The sequence below is a fragment of the Bos taurus genome, chromosome 21, assembly GCF_002263795.3.
Source record: "Bos taurus isolate L1 Dominette 01449 registration number 42190680 breed Hereford chromosome 21, ARS-UCD2.0, whole genome shotgun sequence".
NCBI lineage: Eukaryota > Metazoa > Chordata > Mammalia > Artiodactyla > Bovidae > Bos > Bos taurus.
Window position 1 is genome coordinate 3,224,481 of NC_037348.1, and position 10,929 is coordinate 3,235,409.

The 10,929-nt window shown below is 40.7% G+C and overlaps 1 non-coding gene across 1 annotated transcript; it reads right to left on the minus strand.

Annotated features, from left to right (window-relative positions):
• Positions 1 to 3,780: 3,780 nt before the first annotated feature.
• On the minus strand, positions 3,781 to 3,852 carry TRNAE-UUC (transfer RNA glutamic acid (anticodon UUC)). Its single transcript has one exon. It is a non-coding gene; the product is annotated as a tRNA-Glu (tRNA).
• Between the last annotated feature and the right edge of the window lie 7,077 nt (positions 3,853 to 10,929).

Consider the following 10,929-nt stretch of genomic DNA (forward strand, 5'->3'; position numbering starts at 1 on the left):
TTAGGTCATACCTGAATGGTCTAGTGGTTTTCCCTACTTTCTTCAATTTAAGTCTGAATTTTGCAATAAGGCGTTCAGGATCTGAGCCACAGTCAGCTCCTGGTTTTGTTTTTGCTGGTTGTATAGAGCTTCTCCATCTTCAGTGGCAAAGAATATAATCAATTTGATTTTGGTATTGATCATCTGGTGATGTCCATGAGTAAAGTCATCTTTTGTGTTATTGCAAGAGGGTGTTTGCTATGACCAGTGTGTTCTCTTGGCAAAACTCTGTTAGCCTCTGCCCTGCTTCATTTTGTACTCCAAGGCCAAGCTTGCCTGTTATTCCAGGTATGTCTTGACTTCCTACTTTTTTCATTCCAGTCCCCTATTGATGAAAAGGACATCATTTTTTTCTGTTTTGATATTAGTTCTCAGAAGTTTGTAGGTTCTCATAAAACCATTCAGCTTCAACTTCTTTGGCATTAGTGGTTGTGGCATAGACTTGGATTACTATTATATTGAATGGTTTGCTTGGAAATGAATAGAGATCATCCTGTTATTTTTGAGATTGCACCCAAGTACTGTACTTGGGTGTACAGTCCTTGAGATTGTACCCAAGGACTCTTTTGTTGACTATGAGGGATACTCCATTTCTTCTAAGGAATTCTTGCCCACAGTAGTAGATTTAAGGTCATCTGAATTAAATTCCCTCATTCCAGCCCATTTTAGTTCTCTGATTCCTAAAATGTCAATATTCACTCTTGCTATTTCCTGTATGACCACTTCCAATTTACCTTGATTCATTTACCTAACATTCCAGGTTCCTATGCAATATTGTTCTTTACAGCATCAGACTTTACTTCCATCACCAGTCACATCCACAGCTGAGTGTTGTTTTCACTTTGGCTCTGTTTGTTTATTCTTTCTGGAGTTATTTCTCCACTGATCTCCAGTAACATATTGGGTACCTACTGACCTGGAGAGTTCATCTTTCAGTGTCCTATCTTTTTGCCTTTTCATACTGTTCATGAGGTTCTCAAAGCAAGAATACTGAAGTGGTTTGCCATTCCCTTCTCCAGTGGACCACATTTTGTCAGAACTCTTCACCATGACCTGTCCATCTTGGGTGGCCCTACATGGCATAGCTCACAGTTTCATTGAGTTAGACAAGGCTGTGATCCGGGTGATCAGTTTGGTTAGTTTTCTGTAGATGTGGTTTCCACTCTCTCTGCCCTCTGATGGATAAAGTTAAGAGGCTTGTGAAAGCTTCCTGATGGGAGGGACTGGCTGTGGAGGAATCCGGATCTTGTTCTGATAGGTAGGGCTGTGCTCAGTAAGTCTTTAATTGAATTTTATGTTGATGGGTGGGGCTGTGTTCCCTTTCTGTAGTTTGGCCTGAGGATTTATCAAATGTGAACACACCCCGTCCATCCACTGTGCCCCTCAAAGAGTTTCAGATAATATTTCCTCCATAAGGGATTGTGAAATGCACTGATGAAGAGAGCATTTGCTGCTTGAAAATCCTTTGGTAGAAGTCTTGCATAGACCAGGGCCCCTGAGAAAAGTCACGAGGGCTCCTGATTAAATGGGAATCATGGAATCCCAGAGGGCAAGACTGCAAGGAGCAAACCTTCCAGGTAAAAGGTGAGCTCAGCTACTGAAGCAGTGCTGGAACAAGAGGACTCTGGCAGTGGTGTCCTGGGAATGAAATAAATGGGCTATCTACTGAAGTATTATTTGATATGTACAGCTAAGAAACTCTAGGCTTGGTGACCAGAAACTTTGCTCGAGTCACTGCAATGTATTAATATTGCCTCTGGCCCAGTACCAAGAGCCAAGTCAGTTCCCAGACTCTTTCCACTGAAGCAAGGATAGACTGGGTCCACCAGAGGAAGCATCTTGTGACACTGTCACAAGAACAGACTGTAAATACATCCCCAACCCTTCTTTAGAGGAACTATAGCCATTTGTTCTGTTAACTTACAATGGCTTTGGTTTGACATTCTTCTCTTCCTATGGTTAGGCAGCTCAGAATTATTAATGTTGTTTTTTGTTCTTCCTGCTCCTCCAGTACTTTTGTAGTTGTTCCCTGGAGCTTGGAATAAATGAAGTTTTGGTCTAAGTTTATTTCAAAGTGGTTCCAGTAGATCTGTGAAAGTACCTGATCCTGTCATGCATAAGTCAAACCTCCTACTTGACAACTGACATTATCCTATTGCCCCTTGAATCTTGGAGTGTGGGCTACTGTGATCAGGAAAGACAAAATGGTAGCCTCTGGAAGTTCCCCATAAGAAGATAGTAAACCAAAAGTGATGCTGCATCTTACAGAAAATTAGAGATTAGTGCCACCGACAAAGATTTGCATGCTGCAGAAGCTGTACTGTCATATCTAGGTACTGTCATATTCCCAGGTAGCTCAGCTGGTAAAGAATCCACCTGCAATGCAGGAAAGCCCAGTTCAATTCCAGGGTCAGGAAGAACCGCTGGAGAAAGGATAAGCTACCCACTCCAGGATTCTTGGGCTTCTCTGGTGGCTCAGATGGTAAAGAATCTGCTTGCGGTGTGAGAGACCTGGGTTCAGTCTTTGGGTTGGGAAGATCCCTTAGAGGACAGCACACCAAACCACTCCAGTATTCTTGCCTGGAGAATCCCCCTGGACAGAGGAGCCTGGTGGGCCTGGTGAGTCTGTAGGGTCCCAAACAGTGGGACTTGACTGAAGTGACTTAGCACCCAGGCATATCTAATTACTAATTCATCTATTTGACCTGTGCAAAAGGCACACGCTTCTCCTTTCCCTTACTGCCCTGGTTAGTAATGTTTGAATCTGCTCTTTGGTATTCTAGAAGATCTAGGAGGCTGAATCCTTTATCCTGCAAGTAAAAAGCCAAAAAGGAAAAGCTTTTTGTACCTGGGAGGGCCCCACAGGGTCCTGTTCAGTTTCATATGCATAGAAAGAAAGACTTTATTTTCATTCTGGAAATGGCCTAGAAGCTAAGAAGGTTTCAAGGCTTTTTCCACTTCTGAAAATTTGAATTTGCTGACCTCAACCTAGCCATGTGTGTAATTCGATCCGGAAGCTGATTCCATGCCTCATTAACCTATGTCATGTTCTGTGGAAGCTGGTTAGGTGAAAGGATCTTCCCTTGCTGTCTACAACCCTGTGCAAATCTCTGCTAAAGCAGTATTTCTATCTGGAGACCTCACATTTCTTTCTCTCAGGCCATAGTGATTTCTGATTCAGGAAGATTTTTGCTTCCCTCCCAACTTGGTCATTAAACATCAATTTTCCTGGGTCTTTTCTCATCTCCTCCTGGCCAGCTCTCTATCCTCCTGACAGAAACACTTAGTGGGAGAAGAGAGCAGTGAATTCCCTGTATAAAATATATGCTGATTATATAATTAAGTGAGGTGATCGAGGTGTTAATTAACCCTATTGTGATAATCATTTCACAATATGTGTATCAAAACATCATGTTGTACACCTTAAACTTACACAGCATTATAATATCAATTATAAGCTATATAATGTCAATAATGCTGGGAGGAAAATAAGAGAATTCTTTTGTTTAATAGAGTTTGACCAATAAACATTTTAAATAAATTATATCATGGACAAAAATAGAGATACTGCTTACACAAGTAGCATTTCCTGTGTTACAAATTACAAGGTAGATTTTCAAGCTCACCACTCCCCTTAAGAGAACTGCACCTTTCTTCAATTATATCGAGTCTTCTTGTTAAGAAGAATCTCAATTTTCTTGACGGTTAATTTCTTAACTGGGCTTCTAAAAGAGTCTCTTTTTCCCACACCGGGAGTCGAACCCGGGCCGCCTGGGTGAAAACCAGGAATCCTAACCGCTAGACCATGTGGGAGAGGACGTGAGAATGTTACAGTACAAGACAATTGAATCGTACCCGTGTGCTTCCGCTTCCGCCGCGCGGTGCCGCCTCCGAGCTGCTGAGGCCTTCCGCGCCTGCGCGGGTTTTCGGCGCTCGGCGCCGGCGGTGCGGGCTGTGCTGAGTTTCATCGCCCGCAGTTTGGAGCCTGGAGTGGAGTGCTGTGACCTCCCCGACCCCTCACCCCGCCCCGGGGAGGTGGCCCGACCCCACCAAACTCTCCGCTCCGGGGAAGCGGTTCTGGGCCCCACACGGGCCTCCCGCAGCGTCTGTGGACGGGCCTAGTTTCTAAACACCGGTTAACTACGTTCTGTGGTGAGATAAGAGAGTGCTTTGAAGAACGAAGAGCAGGTTGTGAGCCTGGCTCCTGGGCTTCAGTTTCCGGGTTTTGAAGCAGAGGATAACTTTTATTAGATCAGGTTTTTCCAGTCATGATGCTTAAGAGCATTTTAAGTGAGATTTTGCACCTTGAAGGCAATAGATGAAACCCCAAATACCTCCTTGGGAACGTTTTGGGGCCAAAGGCCTTCAGAGACTACCATTTTAAAAGATCTTGTTTAGGGATGGTCTTACAGCCATAAAACCAAAGCTAAACATTGCCAGCTGTAAAGAAAGAATCCATACGCTGCACTGCTTTAACAACTCATATCTTGCAGGAAGAAAGGTAAAATAAACTGCTGACTGCGAGATAAATATGTACACCCCACATAAAAAATTGGTATCCCGTATTGGAAGGAAACTACACATGATTTATAAAAAGACAAATACTGCTATATAAACGTCAGAACTTCTGAACAAGCCTCTTGGAGAGGAACCCCAAGACAAGAGTGCATCTGAAAAAATTCTCAACCCCACTGGTTCCAGGCTAGCATTAGGCCAGAAAGCAAGTGTGCAATGTCAAATGTTGGCATGTGGGAAAAAGAAAGATTTTGGAAAAAAAAAAAAAAAAGGTTTTGGAAATTGAGAAAACTTGATCAAAGAGGCAAATTGTCAGGATTTCCTGAATATGCTTATGACAAAGCAATTCTATTTTTTAAAAAAAACTTTTGTAAAACAAATACTGTTCTGGATTTGTCTCTCAGTGAGTATGGAGAAATGCTGCTCTGAAAGTAATAGGCAGACCACAGGGAGGATAAAGGGCCAGGCTCACCCTAAGCAAAAATCAGGCAAGGGTGGAGATTCTCAATCTCTAAAAATTTCGACTGTATGTGTGATTTTTTTAAAATTAAAATTCTTAATATTTGAAGACATTTGTGGAATGAAAAGGACTGTACATAATGTCTACAGTTGAGCCACAGACTGGAAGAAAATGTTTCATAGGGAAAAGTAACTATTCTTACTATATCTGCACCTTAGCTCCCAGGGGGCAAAAAAAAACCCACAGGAAGGAAAAGTGGATTGAGAGAGGAGGAGTCAATAAATTGGGGGAAGCTCACTCTTACATGTAACCATTGCAATACAATTTAAAACAATGCTAAGATACTTCTGCTTTACTGAGTATGCCAAAGCCTTTGTGTGGAGCACAAAAAACTGTGGAAAATTCTTCAAGAGATGGGAATACCAGACCATCTTACGGCCTCCTGAGGAATCTGTATGCAGGTCAAGTAGCAACAGTTAGAACTGGACATGGAACTACAGACTGATTCAAAATTGGAAAAGGAGTATCTCAAAGCTGTATATTGTCACCCTGCTTATTTAACTTAAATGCAGAATACATCATGAGAAATCCCGGGCTAGATGAAGCACAAGCTGGAATCAAGATTGCTGGGAGAAATATCAATAACCTCAGATATGCAGATAACACCATGCTTATAGCAGAAAGCAAGAGGAACTAAAGAACTTCTTGATTAAAGTGAAAGAGGAGAGTGGAAAAGCTGTCTTAAAACTCAACATTCAATAAATGAAGATCATGGCATCCAGTCCCATAAAGTATCAGACTTTATTTTCCTGGGCTCCAATATCACTGCAGATGGTGACTGCAGCCATGAAATTAAAAGATGCTTTCTCCTTGGAAGAAAAGCTATGACAAACTTAGTATGTTAAAAAGCAGAGATGTTACTTTGCCAACAAAGGTCCGTCTAGTCAAAGCTATGATTTTTCCAGCAGTCATGTATGGGTGTGAGAGTTGGACTATAAAGAAAGCTGAACATCGAAAAATTGATGCTTTTGAACTGTAGTGTTGGAGAAGACTTTTGAAAGTCCCTTGGACTGCAAGGAGATCAAATCAGTCCATCCTAAAGGAAATCAGCCCTGAATATTCATTGGAGGACTTGATGCTGAAGCTGAAGCTCCAATATTTTGGCCACTTGATGTGAAGAACTGATTCATTGTAAAAGACCCTGATTCTGGGAAAGATTGAAGGGAGAAGAAGCAGGGGATGACAGGATGAGATGGTTGGATGGCATCACCAACTCGATGGATATGAATTTCAGGAGTGGGTGACAGACAGGGAAGCCTGGTGTGCTGCAGTTCATGGGGTCACAAAGAGTCAGACACGACTGAGCGACTGAACTAAACTGAAGATATCCAGGGAGAGGAAGCAAGGGCACAAGCTCCATGAAAATGGCCATCGCCCCTCTGTAGGGCTGCTGCCCAGGCTCCCCTTTCCCACGGCTCATCCTTGTGTGAATGCAAAACCTTCCAAGGCATGGCAGTTGAGGCCAGAGCCACAGGATGGCATGAGTGTCTCCTGGCTTTCACTGTGTTGTGATCCCTTGCCAACCACCAGTATATACATTGCATTCTTATGGAAACAGTTTTATTGCACTAAGTCATGGTAATTTGGAGATTGTTAGTACTACCCAAAATAATGCCTTAGTTTCCTAAAATAGGGGCAAGAGCCATGGAAAAGAATTTTCTAGTAAATGATTAAGTGACTTTTTTGGTTTTGTTTTTACTAAAAACAAGTACAGCAGGAAGCCTTGAATATTTTGCCTTGTTTTACAGAGTGTGTTGGGTTTCATATCCTCTGTTTGGCAGTATTTATTGAAATATTTTTTTTAGAAAATTAGTAGTTAATATCTCGTATTTCTACCTTTTATTGCATATTTGGTGAATTTTAATTATTTAGACTTAATAAACCTTTACATCTGAAAGGTAACTTGGGGATATTCAAGGCCACAACCTCAAAAATGTCCAGGAGCTTAAAATAATTTGCCCCAAATCATCCAAACTAATAGGTTTAGTGAAATTCTTTTGGCTATCATCATGGGTTGACTCCATGATAAGGATAATATTGGAAAATGCTGAAATGAATTAAATCTAGAATTTTCTCTATAAAGAAATGGGAATTTTCTCCATAAAGAAATGGGAATTTACAAGGACAGTATACATTCTGAATAAAAAGTTACTAAATTCCAATGTTTTAAAATGAGTTGGGAGGTAATATATTTAGATAAGCTGGGACCTGGGATCTGGGACCCTTTGCTGCACCTAGATAAATATTTCCTTGAGCAACAAATTACAAATAAAACTATGAGGGACTAAAAATAACTGCATGCACAGTTGGAGCAAATTATGAACAATAAGATACAAAAAGACCAAAAACCCAACTGGTACTTCTGAGATTTGGGGAGTAAAAGTGGGGTTCTGCACATGATCCCCACACAGGGTGCCACCAAAGGGGTGAGCAGACCACCTAAGCTACCTCTCCAGTCCAATCCATGGATCTGCCCCAGCTTTCACCCATTTAAGGGACCTGGTTCTCCCCTCCCACCCCGTGGCTGCAGGGGCGAGCAAGGGAAACTGTTCCTTGTTTTGTCATGCTTCAGCACAAGTCCCAGTAAAGCCTTGCCTGAATTTCTCATCTGGCCTGTTATCACTTTGTATTGGTTGAAGAGTACAGGAACCTGGGTCAGTAACAACTTTACCAGTAATAAATTTTTTATTAACTTGGATAACCTGAAGATTAATGTAGAATAATATGAATAGCTTATGTGTGTGTGCATTTGTGCATATAAATTTCTCCTGCATTTTGAAGTCAGATGTCAGTGGCATCAGTCCTAAATCCAAAAACTGACTAGCTGTTAATTTTTGGAAAAACTATTGAATTTTTGAATATAAGTTCTCCCCCTTTATTCCACCAGTAACAATATATAACTGTCATTGTGAGGACAAGTTCTTAGCATCCAGCACAGAATGAAGGTGATGCTTGCCCAGGGTTAGTTGCCAGTGGTCACTGTCACCCCCAGAGGTGGAAGGTGTTGGTCTGACCACCTTCACTTAGGTACCCAAAAATGAACAGGATGGACCCACACCTCCCCTATTGATGGATCTTCTGGATGATTCTCCAGCTGATGTTTGGTTCGGACCTAGGAAGCTCCCTGCATTTCACCATTACTTTCACCTGATGCTCAGACCTCTGAAAGGAAGCTACAGTGATTGCTGGAGTGTGACACCAGGCTCCTCTGTCCATGGGATTCTCCAGGCAAGAATACTGGCCTGTACACAGCCAATATTTGCCTTGTTGCTTAGATTTCATGCATTCTTTCTGCATTTGGATGTGTGCTCTTTCCCTTCTGGTCTCTCTTTTGCTGAAATGAGGCAGTGCTCTTTTCTTTATTATTTATTTGACAGCTGTTTATGGTCTTGCAATTTCCTCATCTTTTCATAAGTGTATGCTAAAAACTTTAAATAGAAATACAAGCATATTGGAGTAAGACTGTGATTGAACTGTTATTCTGCCCTGTCTATACCAAGTACAAAATAGATGTACACCATTTTGTATTCATTTATTTTATTTTCAATGATAGTAAGTAAGATGATGGAAATAATTTTTGGCAAGTTGAAATTTGGGTTTTAAAAAATGTGTCCAGTTGGTAAGGGAGTTGGTGACCACACTCATTCTTGCTCTAACAAATACACAAAACAAAACAAAAAACTGGAGTTTTTTTCCAAAGAGCATTTTGGTTATTCTCTAAGCCAAACCAAACTTTTACGTAAAAGGTAATTGCTTATAACATTGGATTAGCCATATGAAATTGCCAATAGTCCACTGATTTAGTACAATGGAAATTCAATTTTTTTTGCCAAGCCAATTCTTCTTTCTCTAACTGTAAGCACTCAGATTCACTTACCATATTAACAGGAAAGACTTCATAGAAAGCATGATGTTAAAATCTGAGTTTCTCCAATGTCAAGAGCAACAAAAAATTATACTTGTTTCTAGGATATAGATACTTTGCTTTTTAACGTGTTACAGAACACACGTTTGGCTGCTCACTGCACAAAAACCATTAATTAAGGGGCTGCTGCTGCTGCTGCTGCTAAGTCGCTTCAGTCATGTCCGACTCTGTGCGACCCCAAAGACGGCAGCCCACCAGGCTCCGCCATCCCTGGGATTCTCCAGGCAAGAACACTGGAGTGGTTTGCCATTTCCTTCTCCAATCCATGAAAGTGAAAAGTGAAAGTGAAGTCACTCAGTCGTGTCCGACTCCTAGCGACGCCATGGACTGCAGCCCACCAGGCTTCTCCGTCCATGGGGTTTTCCAGGCAAGTGTACTGGAGTGGGGTGCTATTGCCCTCTCTGAATTGAGGGGCAAGTGTTAGTAAAAAGCAAAGGTGCTTTATTCAGAAAAGCCAGCAATTTGGGGAGAAGGTGGAATCGTTCTGAGACCAACTCTAAAGATTCTGCTCAGCCTTAACAATTTTTAAAGGGAAAAGGAGCACACAATCTTAATCATTAAGGTAGGAGGTCAGATTCTTCATCACTTTTTACATTGCTTGCAGACCTGCTGACTTCTGATCTGTCTTTGGATGCTGTGTTACCCCTGTGGTCCACCTGCAGATTTGCTAAGGAGGAAGCTGAGGGTAAAGAGTCAGTTACTCATTAACTACTTAATTGTTCATTCTTGACTCCTTTTAATCCCGAAAAGGAATCAACAGGTTCAGCAAGGCACTGTGTATATTTAATAATGCAGAAGTCAGCAGGTAGGTTAAATGTTACTTGATGATCTCATTTTTATAATTAAAGTTTAAGGAAAATAGAGATGAACAAACAGAAAAGGGGCAAAAGAGCTGTTTACAAAAGTAACAATGCAAAGATGAAAGTCTAATAGGTAATATTTAGTCTAGAAGGGCTGTGGGGTGTGGAAAGAAGCAGTTATAGATTATTTGTTTAACAAATCTATTCTGGGTTTGTAAGAATAGAGTTAAAATGTAATTCACAGCTTCAACTTTATTTAAATCAATGAGAATTCCTGAATTGTTAGGAGCATTTATGGATCATCTCTAAAATGTGGACTCTTCTTAAATAAGTTGCACTTCAAAGTATGTTAAAAACCCAGTCACATTTAGGAGAATTAGTAAATAATTGAAGAGATTGCTGAACCAGTAGGAAAAAGGTGACATTATAGTGATGCTGTCTGGATTTTGAAGGAATGAAGTTGGTAGGAAGATAACTCTTGGGAGAGTGCAGGGTAAGCAGAAGACTAAGTTTGTGGAGCTTAGAGCTTGGCCCAAGAGCTGGGGTTCATTTAAAGAAAAATAATACAAAATTGCGGCTATAATATTTGTATGAAACTGAATAGGTATTTAGAGTAAGAAGAAATCACAGTAAATCACACATTAAAAAATTTAAAATACAGCAAATGTTTAAAAATCTAGAAATATATTTTTATTAATTGTCTGATGCCCCACGTTACTTTTTTAAAAGAAAGAGTTTTTAAAATTTTTATTATTTGAATATTTATTTTGATTAATTCATTTATTTGGCTGCTCCAGGTCTTAGTTGCAACATGTGGGCACTTGGATCTTTGCTGTGGCATGCTAACTCTTAGTTGTGGTGAGTGGGATCAAGTTCTCTGAATAGAAATCGGACCTGGGTCCCCTTCATTGGGAGTGGAGTGTCTCAGGCACTGAACCACTGTGGAAGTTTCCGCATATTACTTTTTTCCCTACATTTTTGACTGTGTCCTTTTTGACTCCTTCATCTAACAGCAGCTATAATGCTTTCTTTGCAGGAAATAGATACTAGAGTCTTCAGTATGGTTTATGAAGTTTTTCTTTTTGTTATTGATACTTTAGAAAAATTTGTTTCTCAACTCATTACTGGTA